Source organism: Tenrec ecaudatus, chromosome 12 (genome assembly GCF_050624435.1).
Source record: "Tenrec ecaudatus isolate mTenEca1 chromosome 12, mTenEca1.hap1, whole genome shotgun sequence".
In the NCBI taxonomy this organism is placed as follows: Eukaryota; Metazoa; Chordata; class Mammalia; order Afrosoricida; family Tenrecidae; genus Tenrec; species Tenrec ecaudatus.
The window spans coordinates 69,338,851-69,351,025 of NC_134541.1; the positions used below are offsets into that span (position 1 = coordinate 69,338,851).

Consider the following 12,175-nt stretch of genomic DNA (forward strand, 5'->3'; position numbering starts at 1 on the left):
CTCCCCTCCTCTCCTTGACTTGATCATCTGATTAAATAAACCTGAGCTGTTGAGGGGCCAGTATGTAATAAAGGGCTGTTTATAGGCAGCATCTCTTTATGTACATCAAGCATTACTACTCCCAAAGAGCTGGGGACACTTGGTGTCAACTATTAGTGCCTACTTGGCTCTCCCGGAAGAGAAGAACCTTTCACTGGGAGGGGGCGATAGGCTTAGTGCATCATGAAGGCTTCCATGTCCCTGGCGACTGTAGACACAGAGTGCCATGCACATAGGCTGCCTGGTCTACTGCAGCGCAACACCTGGAGGGAGGCATGCCAGGCTGGCAGCTTGATCCCAAGGGGAAGGCAGTGATGCTAATGGTAACCAGTTGTGCTCATTGACATCATTTTGGAGAATGGAACTTCTGCCTCCATCAGCAGTTATTCACCACATTGTGTCCTTGAGAGTTTGCTATTCTAAATTCAAGACACACTGGATACCTATTAATTCATTGTAAATGCCTTGTTTGCATAAATATATGCAAATCTTTTCCCAAAGAGCAGATAGAAGTAACCTTACATCATGTAAAGGTGGTATTTGTGTTTCCACAAGTAGTAAGCATTTGGAACATGATATAAATAAATAATTACATGCCATATATACTCATTATAAGTAAAAATTTTTAGCATAAAAATGTGTTGAAAAACTGGGGTTCAGCTTACACACAGGTCAGTGGTACCCCAGCGAGGTGTAACATCTCGCTGGGTCCCCCTGAGGTAACGGGATGGGTGCCCGTTATCTTGCAGGTGATTGCCATTTCTCCACTGTTCATTCAAAGCCCCGCTGACACTGCAGGGCTTTGAATGCTTGTTTACTCACATCTAACCAATCAGAGCCATCCTGTGATGTGGACGGCTCCAATTCGCAGAGGCACCCGTAGTGATTCACTTACGCCGGCAGCTGAACTGGTAAGGATGTGTCTGTGACTGCGCTCTGTCTCTCCCCTCTGGTCTCTGTGTTAATTCACATCCTACATTGCCCGCCCACACGGACTGCCCCCTCTCCTCTCGGCTAACATGTTGTGGGGGCAGGTGGGGTGGTACATTACCATGAAAGTTCTTTTTCAAAGTCTTGTTTTTTTATCTTGTTAGAAATGGATATTCTTGAACCAAAACAAAATCGCCGGTCATATGAGACTGGTTTCAAAATGAAGGGTGTGTCAAGAGCATAAGAGAGCAATAACAATATTGCAAGTAGGGAATTCTGTGTTGACAAAAAGCAAGTGTGGGAGTGGCGGAAAATAAAGGCTGACTTGGAACAGATTACAAAAGCTAAAAAAGCTTGTCGTGGTTTAACGTCTTTCTTTCTGGGGCTCTAGAGAGTGAATTGCATAAATGGGTTATGGAGTGTCATCAAAATGGTTACTGCGTAACATGCATGGGAATCCACATACGTGCTCTACAAATGGCTAAGGATGACAAATATAAAGCACCAGGCATTGAAAAATTTGCTGCGTCAGCAGGATGGTGTACCTGCTTCATGAATAGGTTTGGCCGCCTATGTGTGAGACAAAGAACAAAGATTTCCCAGAAATTGCCACAAGCTCTTGAAGAAAAAATTATGTCATTCCAGTCATTTATTATAAAACAAAAGATTTATAATTATGATCTGGCAGATATTTGGAATATAGATGAAACTGCCATGCCTTTTGATCTTCCAAGCAACAACAGAACTGTGGCAAGTTTAGGAGAAAAAAACCATATTTCTCAAAACCACAGGAAATGAAAAAAACCACTTTACAGTTGTTCTATCATGTTTGGGTAATGGAACTAAACTGCGTCCTGTCATTATTTTTAAAAGAAGGACCTTGCCTAAAAAGATCAATTTCCCACCAATAATTACTGTGTGTGCACATGTTAAAGGATGGATGGATGAAGATGGAACAAAAAAATGACTGCAAGAAATTTGGAACCGACGACCAGGAGCAGTCTTAAAGAAACACCATCGTTACTTGTTTGGGATATGTTCAGAGCCCACCTATCAGATGACATTTTAAAAATTGGCAAAATCTAGTAAAGTTGCTTTAGCTGTTATTCCAGGTGGGCTTACATATGTACTGAAGCATCTGGATGTATCTTTGATTAAGCCTTTTAAAGACCGTGTGCGAAGGATGTGGCATGAATGGATGTCATCTGGTCAAGCCCGACTAACAAAAGGAGGAACTCTCATGAAGCCTGACATAGAGTTAATAGCAAGTGGGTTCGAGATACATGGGAAGACATTCCAGAAGACATGGTGCAACGTGCCTTCCAGAAATGTAGTATTAGTAATGCTATGGATGGCAGTGAAGACTGTGCTTTGTATGAAAATGACAGCAGTGATGGTGATGACGGCGATCTCAGTGAGGACATCGTCTATGATGACCTCACACCAGCTGAAGCTCTGCATTGGGATACGGATGATGTTGATGAGGAATCCAGTTTTGAAGGATTTTAACTCTTTACATTTTAGCTTGGTTGCTGATTGAGCTCAGGGAATAGTACTCTTAAGGTATCATTGTTGATACCTTATTGTTTTTGTTGAACCTAATTTCCACTTACTGTGCTGGTTTGCTAATGTTAAATGACTTATTGTCCTTTTATTTATGTTTTTATTTAAAATAAATATTTAAATACATTACCCACTGATGTCTCAATTTTCAATAATTTTATTTTCATTTGTTTTGATTATTGAAACTCACCAATAGCTTCTGCATTTTCTACCCTAGGCTTATACTCGAGTCAATCAGTTTTTCTGGTTTCCCAGGTAATAATTAGGTACCTTGGCTTATACTTGGGTTGGCTTATATTCGAGTACATACGGTAGGTTGATATTTGTGAAATGCTTTCATGAATGTAAAAAAAAAAACAACACCAAAGGAGTGGCTATCTATTACTACAGATACCTATCCAGGAATGAGTGAAATCCTTTCATTGTAATTAGGAAATAGACTTGCTTCCATTCTGAGTGGGTTTGTTAGCAGTGTTGATTAAAAAGTTTATAGCTGGAATGTAAAATTTAGAATACTTGAAAAATATAGAAAATTTTAAAAAATGGTTGTCCCTTCTACTGTGGCTATTTTTGTGTTTTCTAGTCATACTATTTTATGTATTTTTTTTACATAGAGTGGTGATAGTGGCTATAAAAATGTGCTATGATTTTAGTCACATCAGCGACCAATTTGTTAGTAATGTATTTATGGCCATCTATCATCAGGAGCCCTGGAAAAATAGTGGGCTACACAGTGAACCCACTAGTGCTGTGAGGGAAAGAGATGAAGCTGTTTGCTTCTGTAAAGAATTAAACCCAAAAGGGCAGTTCTCTATGTCCCATAGGGTCACTTTGATTTGGGATCAACGTGATGGCAGTGAGTTTGGTGGGAATTCTATTATAGGCATATACCATATTCCCATCCTTTATTAAAGCCTCGCACTGTTACTGTGCAGTAGTCTAATTCGTGCATCAGTGCTGTAGGAGTTTGCGTTTTGAGGCCCTTTCATTGGGTATGTAGATATTTATTGTACCCTCTTGTTCAAATGACCTTTTAATATTATATAGGGCCCTTTCTTTGGTTCTTATGCTAGATGTCACCTTGAAGTCTATTTGATCAGAAATAAATATTACCACTCTTGATCTTTTCTTGTTTGTTGATAGCTTGACATATTTTTCATCCTTTGATGCGTAGTCTACTTTTGTCTTTGTTTCTAAGTTGTGTCTCTCATAGACAGCACATGTATGTGTCCTGATATCCTTTCTAGTACTCTCTGTCTCTTGATGGTACATCTAATCAATTTATTATTGATACACATGAGTTACTGACAGTTATGAATTTATTGCAATCATGTTTTCTGGTGTTCTTTATTTTACATGAATTTCTGTGCTAAGTTCATTTTGTTCATGGGTTGTCTTATCAGTTTCTTCATTGCTGTTGTTTTTGTGTTTACTCTTTATGATTTTATCTTTTATTCCTGTTTTCTTTTGTTTTTTTACATTTTATTAGGGACTCATACAACTCTTATCACAATCCATACATATACATACATCAATTGTATAAAGCACATCTGTACATTCTTTGCCCTAATCATTTACTCTTTATGATTTTATCTTTTATATTTTGATGAGGTTTGTTAATTTTCTTTGAGATTAATTTGTAATTTACTGATTTCTTCCCAAGTTTAAAACAGTCTGTTCTATCGTAAAATCTGCCTGACTCTTTCTCCATTTGAAAGGGCTGTAACTACACCTTTCCCTCTACTGACCTTGTAATTGTCTTTAGTACAAGTTGCTATCTTTGGTTCTCTATCTTCAGTCTTGTGGGTTTGTTTTACTTTGGATTCTTCTCTCTCTGGCTTGACTTCTGAGTGGTGTTGTCATAGACGTTCATCTCCAGGTGTTGCCCACTGTTGTTGGTTCTCTGTATCAAGAACTCCTTTAGTGTTTCTTGTTGGTCTGGTTTTTACACATGCTTTTGTTCGGTGCCCTAATGTCACCATTGTATGTGAGGGACAGTTTTGCTAGACAATTGTTTTCTTTCAGTCTTACCTTTGTTATCCCAGTGCTTCATCATTTACACGGTTTGCCGACAAAAGGAAACAAATAAGGTTAAGCTCTGAAGAACCAATAAGATCAAACTTATTGGTTCTCCTCTGTAAGCAGCTTCTTGTTTCTCCTGAGCTCAGCCTAGCATGCTTTCCCTGTCTTTGGTTTTGGAAAGTTTAATTATGATATATCATGGTGATTCCCTGAGGGGTCTAGCCTGTTTGGAATTTCTCAGTATTTTGAATATATATCTTCTTATTTCATCTTGTTAGTGAGGTTTTCTTCTAACAGTTCTTTGAAAAATGGCTCTGTGTTATCTGTGATTTCCTCCTGCTGTGGAATTGTAATCACACATGAGTGTTTCTTCTTGATGATGTGCCACATACTTCTTTCTTCTGATTTTCTTTTATTTTTAAGTTGCTCCTCTAGTAGATTAGTAGAGAGATTTGTCTTCAAGCTCACTGATTCAGTCTTACGTTCATTACTTCAATTCTATTCCTTTGTTCTTTCAGTGCATTATCTATTTCTGAAATCTTAGTTTAATATTCTGAATTTACATTTGCTGTTTTGTATGGTTTCTAGTTCTATATAATTTTAACTTACAGTTTGTTCTTATAGTGTTTTGATGGAATTTTCTAAAGTTGTTTTCCCAGTGTTTTTCCAGCTTTTGTTGATCTTTCTCTCAATCCATTGAAAGTGTCCACATATTGTTTGAAATTCCTTATCAGGTAGTTACGATGCCTTTTTTCCTCAGAAAGGTCTCCTGGCTTTGTAGAATGGTCACTTATTGATTCCAAGTGTCTGGTTTCTTTATGTGAACTGAAATTGTGTCTTGTTGCTGACACATTGTGGTATTGCTGTATTCGTATTTAATCGATGACTATGGTGGTAAGACCTTAGCCTTTCACCACCTGTCTCCGGAGGGATGTGATAGAGAATATAAGTACCTGCACAATTTCTGTTTGCTGTTCATAAGGCACAGTTGAAGGCAGGGTTGCCTGGTGCTTTGCTATCTAGTGATGATCAGATGCTATAAGAGTGGATGCTGCCTTGTGCTTGCAGATGTGGCTGCAGAAGATGGGGAGTGTAGCTGGACCATGTGGGCATGTTTGCTCTCTCCCCTTTGGTGGGCCAAGGGGGGAAAAACAAACAAAATCAAATAACAAGAAGATAACTTTAAAATAAACAAATTTTTAGAAAAGCAGGGGGGAAAGCTGGGAAGCAACTGCAAAAAATTATTAGTAAAAAGTAAAGTAAAAGTAGAGCAGCCAGTCCACAGAGAGAACAACATGGCTGGCCCTACTATGAGACATGATGCCCCTCAGTGACTAAGGGCGATACAGGGGACAGCAGCGGAGACACAGTGTGGGAATTGCACCTGACCTGATCCCACCACACCGAGGCAAATCACTGGGGGAGTGCAGCGGAACAGCAAGGGAATGGAGTGGCAAGGTCCCCAGGGAATGCTGATAGTGGACTTTGGGGCCAGGGCGTGGTGCCCCAACAGACTGGACTGGAAAACGCTCCTAAGGGCCAGCAAACGATCCCTGAACTAACTACAAGCTTTTCTCTTGTGAACTGTTTTGTTCTGTTCTTTGTCAGTGGTTTGTTTTTGTTGTTTTGTTGTCTGGTTGTATACTGTTGCTTTGTTTTCCTCTGTCTAGTTTTCGTGCATGTTAGTGACTCCACAGGTCTGTCTGAATAGGACAGGCTGGATGAACTATCTGGAGGAAAAACAACGGGACCGACAGTTCCGAGGGACTTGGGGTGGGGGGATAGGGGGGGTAAGGAAGTGGTGTTAACAAACCCAGGGACAAGGGAAAAACATGGGACCCCAAATGGTAGAGAAGGGGGAGTGGCAGGCCTGGTGGGAAATGATCAAGGGTAAGGTTGCTTAGAGAAGAGGTATACTCTAGCCCAGGTGGCGATGAAGCATGGTAGTAGGGCAGGAGGAAGGTCAAGGGAGCTGGAGGAAAGAGCTAGGAGTCAAAGGGCATTCATGGAGGTCTAGACAAAGACATGTACATGCAAATATATATAGGAGGATGGGGAAATAGATCTATGTGTCTATATTTATAGGTCAAGTATTAAGGTGGCGGAAGGACCTTGGGCCTCTACTCAAACACTCCCTCAATGCATGAATACCTTCTTTTATTAAATTGGAACTCTATGATGCTCACTCTCCCAACACAACGGCTGGAGCCAAAGTGGGTGAACAAGTAAATGTGGTGAAGAAAGCTGATGGTGCCCGGCTATCAAAAGAGATAGTGTCTGGGGTCTTAAAGGCTTGAAGATAAACAAGCGGCCATCTAGCTCAGAAGCAACAAACTCCACATGGAAGAACACACCAGCCTGTGTGATCGAGTGGTCCCAAAGGGATCAGTTACCAGGCATCAAAGAACAAAAAATCATATCATTGACTGCACACCTCCATGATAGTATCGCTGAAGACAAATGGGTGCATAAGCAAATGTGGTGAAGAAAGCTGATGGTGCCCGGCTATCAAAAGAGATAGTGTCTGGGGTCTTAAAGGCTTGAAGGTGAACAAGCGGCCATCTAGCTCAGAAGCAAATAAGCCCACATGGAAGAAGCACACCGGCCAGTGCGATCACGAGGTGCCCAAGGGACCAGGTATAAGGCATCATGCAAAAAAAAATATATAAGTGTGTGTATGTATGTGTATATATGTGTATATGTATATATGTGCGTGTATATATGTATATATATATACCATATTAAATGAAGGGGGAAGTGCAGAGTGGAGACCCAAGGCCCAAGTGTCGGCCAATGGAGATCCCCTCATAGAGGGGTTTAGGAGAGGAGATGGGTTAATTAGGGTGTGAGGTAGTATCGATGAAGAACACAGCTTTCCCCCAGATCCTGGATGCTTCCTCCCCCCAACTACCATGATCCGAATTCTACCTTGCAGGGCTGGATAGGACAGAGTCTGTACACTGGTACATATGAGGGTTGGAGGTACAGGGAATCCAGGGTGGATGATACCTTCAGGACTAAGGGTGTGAGGGACGATGCTGGGAGAGTGGAGGGTGAGTGGGTTGGAAAGGGGGAACTGATTACAAGGATCCACATGTGACCTCTTCCCTGGGAGAGGGACAGCAGAGAAGGGGGGAAGGGAGACTCCAGATAGGGCAAGATATGACAAAATAACGATGTATAAATTACCAAGGGCATATGAGGGAGGGGGGAATGGGGAGGGAGGGGGGGGGAAAAAAAGAGGACATGATGCAAGGGGCTTAAGTGGAGAGCAAATGCCTTGAGAATGATTGGGGCAGGGAATGTATGGATGTGCTTTATACAATTGATGTATGTATATGTATGGATTGTGGTAAGAGTTGTTTGAGTCCCTAATAAAATGTAAAAGAAGAAAAGAGAAAAAAAATGATTAGGGCAAAGACTGTACAGATGTGCTTTATACAATTGATGTATGTATATGTATGAACTGTGAAAAGAATTGTATCAGCCCCAATAAATTGTTAAAATAAAAAAAAAGTAAAGTAAAAATAAGAACAGAGGTAAAAAGAAGAAAGGAAAAGATACAAGAAGCAAAATAGGGAGGGAGAAATAAGTCAACATGAAGAGACAAAAGTAAAGAGAAAAATTCAAAGAGAAGAAAAATGAGAAAGAAGACAGTGAAAGGGAAAACAGAAAGAACAATGGAAAGCAGAGAAAAAAGGATAAAATACCAAAAAAGCAGAAAATAAGAAGAAAGAAAGGAGAAAACTGGGGCAGAAGCAGGACACAGAAAGGAGAAAAGTCTGGGGGCTGGGGTACCACTTGGGTTGGCACCTTCTGCCCACCTGCCAAGGAGCTCATGGAATGGCGATGAAGGGGCAGAGGGGTGACAAGATGCCCAAGATGCTTTTCCTATTGGCCTAATTGTTATCTAGGCTCAGGAACATGATCTAGAAGTTCATACAGGCTCAAATGGTAGTAGAGGTCAGGGTGATTTTCCCAGAAAGGAACTCTTTCTGGCTCAGAGGGCAGCTATGGACAAAGCAGGTTTTTATGTTAGGAATTCTTGCCTATCCTGGGTGGTTATCCACAGGCTGCTAGTCAGGCACTGGCTTTATGCTGTTTTGATGAGATGGAGCTCACCTGCCATGCATGTGTAATGGAGAACCAAGAGCTGCTCAGAGCTGACCCACAAGAACATAGTTCTGATCTTCGGCAGAGCCAGGGTTGTTATGGGGGCGAGGGTGAGAAAAGGGGTGTAACCAGCTGCTGGGGTGTGGCTGATGCCCTTTCCTGCGCTCAGCCTCTGGTGTGGGCATACATTGTTTCTGAGCAAGCAAGGCAAGAGGTTCCCCTTGTTTGAGTCAGTAGTCAATCCACTTCTCTATCCTTTCCTCTGAAGCACAGGGCTGGGATAATCACCTGCATCTGTTTCATCTAGTCTCCTGTGTTTTTTATAGAGGGTCTGGGTAGTGTGTCTTCATAGTTGGCCATCTTGCCAAAGTCCCTGCTTTATTTCTTTAAACAAACAAAACATTGCCATCTTTCCTGAAAGCCAATTCTCATGAAAGTTATGAAAGTGCACTTTCTCTTTTTTGTGAAAATCCTTATATGAATTTGTGAACAATGTCTCTTATGTAAGAGGTTAACATAACTCTTGTTTCTGTACAGTTTATATGAAAGTTGCAATTTGGAGATCAACTTCAACACATTGTGATGGAGTACAATTATTTTTTAATGGATAAATTCTTGGTGTGTTTTATTGTTTGTGAAGTATCCACAGCTAACTAAGTTGAAATGAGCACACGTCTGAAATTCAGGGGAATAAGGGAGTAAAACAGAAGAAACAAGGACCCAGCAATTTTCTGCTAACAGCGCTTTCAGTCTCTTTTTTCTGCCCTGACCCTGACTTCGTGCCACTGTCAAGCTTTGTTATTCATCCACTCCTCTAATTTTTATTTTTAAATATAGAGTTTAAAAATATTTTATTATGACGCTCTTAAAAATGGTAACACCAATTAATCATCCAAAATGCAAATTGTAAACACATCAGCAGTAAATTAGTAACAACTGCGTGTGAGTACGCAGACTGTGAAGAGGTGACAGACTGAGCAAGAGGGCAGGAGGGAGCAATGGAAAATGGAAGGCAGGTGCACACGTGTGCCTGAGTGAGTCATCACACGGACCATGGTGATGTCAATGCAACCATCTGGGAAACCTCTGGGCCAAATACCAAAGCACAGGAGGAATGGATGCACCTTCTTGGTGAGCATGCTCAGCAGGTTGGCATGGAAACAACAATGCACAGAAGCTCTGTAGTCATCGTACAACAGATGGCTACCATTTCGAGGCTGCAAAGAAATTTTCCTTCTGTTCCCTGGATGCGTCGTAGCTTGCTTTCCCTGAACCTGGATGACTGCAGCTGCTGTTCCCAAATCCCCAGAGACCCCCGGTCATCAACAAAGTAAAGAAACTGCAGTAGCAGCAACACTGAGTTCGCTGGACTGCCCCTTCCCTCTACCTTGGCCTATGCTTTTCTTCTGGGCATGTCCAATGGGAATGGTTAAGCTCTACCAATCCACTTGATAAATAAGCCAGCTCGGACGTCAGTCCCATGGTCACAGAGCTAGACTGGATGAGGATGAGGGTATGTACGTGTATCAATGTGCGGTCCTGGGATCTGGATACTGCTCTCATTTTGTAACCCCTGCCCAGAACACTGGGGTCGCTTCCACTGGAGAGACTCCATGGTAACTCTAGAAGTGTCATTAAATACTCAGTTTACCAAGGACGACCACCTCCATTGTCATAGGAAGATGCAGCATCTGCAGAATCGCGGTCTGCTGCCCCCTACTGATGGGGGTGGAGTGACAGGTGCGAAGTAGGCGTGGACTTTAATATTGGATAAGTGGGTCCTGAGTCTCTTGATTCCAGCCCGTGTGATTTGCTGGCAGTCATGGAGCTCTATCCTCTCGGGACCATGACAACTCTTCAAGTGCTCCAGGGAAGCATCTGTGATTAGTGGGCAATCGTTCAGCTCAATCACTTCCAGCTGGTCATGGGCGCAGGCCCCATTTCCCAGGTGACGAAGTCCATCATCTGTGATCAGCTCACAGTGAGAAAGACTCAATACTCGAAGACAAGGGCAATGTATAGAAAGTTGGATTAATGTGCTGTCTGTTATCTGAACGCATTCTTCCAGATCCATCTTTTCAAGTTCATGGCAATTCCTAGCCCGAGTGGTAAAGCTCACATCTGTTAACTGAGAACATCTTGCCACATCTAATATTTTAAGCCGTTGGCAGTTCTGACCTAGAGCATTCAGAATGGCATCTGTGATGTTGGAGCAGCCAGAGGCACAGAAGGACCGTAACTTTTGGTACCCTCTGCATGTAGTAATGAGACTGTCATCAGTGATTTGCAAGCAAGTCTGTAAGTTCAAAGTCACCAGTTCAGGACAGTGTGCACCTATGTACTTCAGAGCTTCATCTTCTAACTCTGTGCACCCTTTTAGGAATAAGGCCTTGCGACCCCACAGCCTCTCGCTAGTGCTTGATGCCATCCCTGGTTACCTGATCACACCAGGAAATAGTCAGCTGCTCCAACAATGGATGTCCCTCACTCAGAGCTTTTGGAGACATGTTTGTTTTGATGTACAGGAAGCCACGTCAAGGTGTCTTGCTTTGGAAGAGACCTTGCTAAGGCTAGGACATGTCGCACGTGTGTACATCTTTGCACACCCATTAAGACTCAGCACTTCCATATTCCTGCACTTTGGTGCAAAGGTCCTTAATGCGTTGTCTTCAACTCCAAGACACCCACGAAGACTCAATTTCCACAAAAAGCCCCCACATCTTTTTGAGATATTTTCGACTACTCGGCCCTCAATATCCCTCTGGAAATCAGACAGGTCAATTTGTTGCCAGTTACTGCCATCGAAAGCCTGAACATTCCAGGCCCTGGAGACCTCAGCACAGCGACACAGGTCACGACATCCCAAAAAGAGAAGATCCGTAATAGGAGTTCTGTGGGAAGTTTCTTATTGATGACAGTTTCATTGCTGTTTGAAAACATCTCAAACCTGCATTGGGTCACTCCGTTCATGTCCCTGCTCATGGGGCTGCGGGTGGAGTGCAAAGACAGGGGCCCAGGGCAGGCCCAGGAGTGCAGGGCAGGAGGAGGCCAAGGTGGGGCAGGGCAGGGGCCTGAGGACCGGGGGTGGGCGGTGAGGTGGGGTGGGGGAAGGCCCTTGGACTACGGCTGGGCCTCCCCCATCTCCCCCGTGGTGGTGGCGGCGGTGGGCTGACTGATCTTGGCTAGCTCTTCTCTTTCTCCCACTACTAATTTTTAAATTCTGGTTTCAGTACTCTGCCTTGGAGCTAGGTGAGGCCATCAGTGGAGGGTGAGGACGGGGACATGGGTTGGGGCTCCCACTGCTGTCACGGCTGTCTCCTGGCATTGGCTTTCCGTGCCAGAGATCTTTACTGTTTTCTCGGCTGGCTGGGGTAATTCCTGCGAAGCACCTGAAACAGTTTCATGCCTTCTGCCAGGTGTTTTTTTTTTTTTGACTATTAGAATCTAGTTATTCATTAAAAAATATAATACATGTTATTCAGCCTTTTTACTGAGTATATTATATGCA

The 12,175-nt window shown here is 42.7% G+C and overlaps 1 protein-coding gene and 1 pseudogene across 3 annotated transcripts in view; one reads left to right on the forward strand and one right to left on the reverse strand.

The window, feature by feature from the left end:
- FEZ1 (fasciculation and elongation protein zeta 1) overlaps positions 1-12,175 on the forward strand; it is an 80,791-nt gene that overhangs the window by 65,000 nt on the left and 3,616 nt on the right. The gene's annotated exons all lie outside the window — the stretch shown is intronic.
- LOC142422532 (F-box/LRR-repeat protein 20 pseudogene) lies at positions 10,315-11,649 on the reverse strand (annotated as a pseudogene).